The sequence below is a fragment of the Petaurus breviceps genome, unplaced genomic scaffold (assembly GCF_028583685.1).
Source record: "Petaurus breviceps papuanus isolate PSGF00001 unplaced genomic scaffold, PetGlider_PUasm1.0 37, whole genome shotgun sequence".
Classification (NCBI taxonomy): domain Eukaryota; kingdom Metazoa; phylum Chordata; class Mammalia; order Diprotodontia; family Petauridae; genus Petaurus; species Petaurus breviceps.
Genome location: NW_027186296.1, coordinates 53,876,514 through 53,878,313, shown reverse-complemented (window position 1 = coordinate 53,878,313; position 1,800 = coordinate 53,876,514). Strand labels below are relative to the sequence as shown.

General features: G+C 37.4%; 1 pseudogene; it reads right to left on the bottom strand.

Annotated features, from left to right (window-relative positions):
* Positions 1 to 1,031: 1,031 nt before the first annotated feature.
* Positions 1,032 to 1,583, bottom strand: LOC138168562 (large ribosomal subunit protein P1 pseudogene; annotated as a pseudogene).
* Positions 1,584 to 1,800: the final 217 nt, after the last annotated feature.

The following is a 1,800-nucleotide window of genomic DNA, read 5'->3' as shown; positions in this document are numbered from 1 at the left end:
CTACAAATAAATTATATATTGATCAAATGTAGATTTATAGTCAGTCCTGATCCACTATATCCATCTGAAAGGAGTAAATTGTTCTATCTTAACAGATTAATTTCACATGACTTCCCTTAACACCTATTATACTCTGGCCAAATTGGCTCATTTACCAGTCCTCATATAAAACAGTATATCTCCAGCTTCATACTCCTGCATATTGCTCCATACCTGGAATGTACTCCTCCCTCATCTCTTCCACTTAAGATTTCTCTAAGGCTCAACTCATGTGCTGCCCTCTTGGACACAAAGATTTTTTTTCTGAATTCCCTTCACTTATTATTATTATCCACCTCTGATATTTTATATTTACTTTGTGTATACTTTATGTTTGAATATGGCTCTTAGCTTCTCTGAATATGCCTCTTGTACTGTGTCTATAAGGAAATAAATCTGGTCAAGGTACCAAGAAATGGCAGTAGTAGTTATTATGTATATTTTTAATATTATTTTCATTTATTATGGGTTTTTCCAGCCAAGCATGATTTGGTCTGGTTTGCTCTGTATCATTTTATAAAGTCTCATTCAATAAGCATGTATTAAGGACTTATTGTGTAGGTTCCATTAAGGACACAATTGACCAATATTGAGTTTACAATCCATCCTATCACAGCAATAGGATTCTGACTAATGAGAGATTTATTGAATTTACATCTGGAAAGAATGGTAAAGACCATCTAGTCCAAACCCACTGAGGAAAATTAGGTCCAGAATGGTAAAGTCTATTTGATTAGAAAGATGACATCTCTTTGACTTGTTGCCATAAATAACCTTTCAGTGTAGTCATGCCTTACCCTTTACCAAACACATACACTCTGCATAGGAACAGTATCTAATATTACTTGAATCTGATTGCATTCTTTCTAGGACAATTTCAATAAGGCTTCTACATTTCCATAAACTATTCCTCCCTAAATAATATTGAGAAATCAAAGGAAAAGTATATTATTTTAAAGCACTGTGTTAATGCTCTAAATGATCTTTTAGAGTTTTTTTTGACTTAAGCTTTTTATTTAATGTTACAAAAAATATTTAGTCAAACAGACCAAAGCCCATGTCATCATCGGACTCCTCGGATTCTTCTTTTTTTGCTTCCTCTTTCTTCTTCTCCTCAGCTGTGGCAGCTGTGCTAGCAGGAGCAGCCCCTCCAGCAGGGGCAGCACCACCAGCTGCTGGGGCAGGTCCACCAACTCCTACATTGCAGATGAGATTTGCAATGTTGACATTGGACAGGGCCTTGGCAAATAATCCAAGCCAGAATGGTTCAACATTTACACCTGCTGCTTTAATGAGGGCATTGATTTTATCTTCCGTGACAGTAACCTCATTGTCGTGAAGGATGAGGGCATAGTAGATGCAGGTGAGCTCGGAGACGGCCATTTCAGTAGACAGATGAGGAGAGGCTTGTTTGTAGTGGTGCTAGTCGCCAGCTGAAGTGAGGGTTCACCCCAACGTGGCCTTAGCTTCCAAAGAAGAACCGAGCACCTTACAGACAACTAAAGAGACTCTTTTAGAGTTTTTAAAACACAGCAGGTCAAGGAATGAATTCTTAGGCTATTGGAACACCTTGCAGTTGAGATGACACTAGATAAAATTTGCCTTCATTCTGATAATATGCACTCTCTGGGTTTGTTTGCTAATTAGCATGCCGCTGTTAGCACCTTTCACCTTCCTTTGTTAGTTTTTCAGGTGTATTCTTAAACAGACTGAAAATTGAACTACTTCCAAAAAAAAAAAAAAAAGAGACTAAACTCCAGT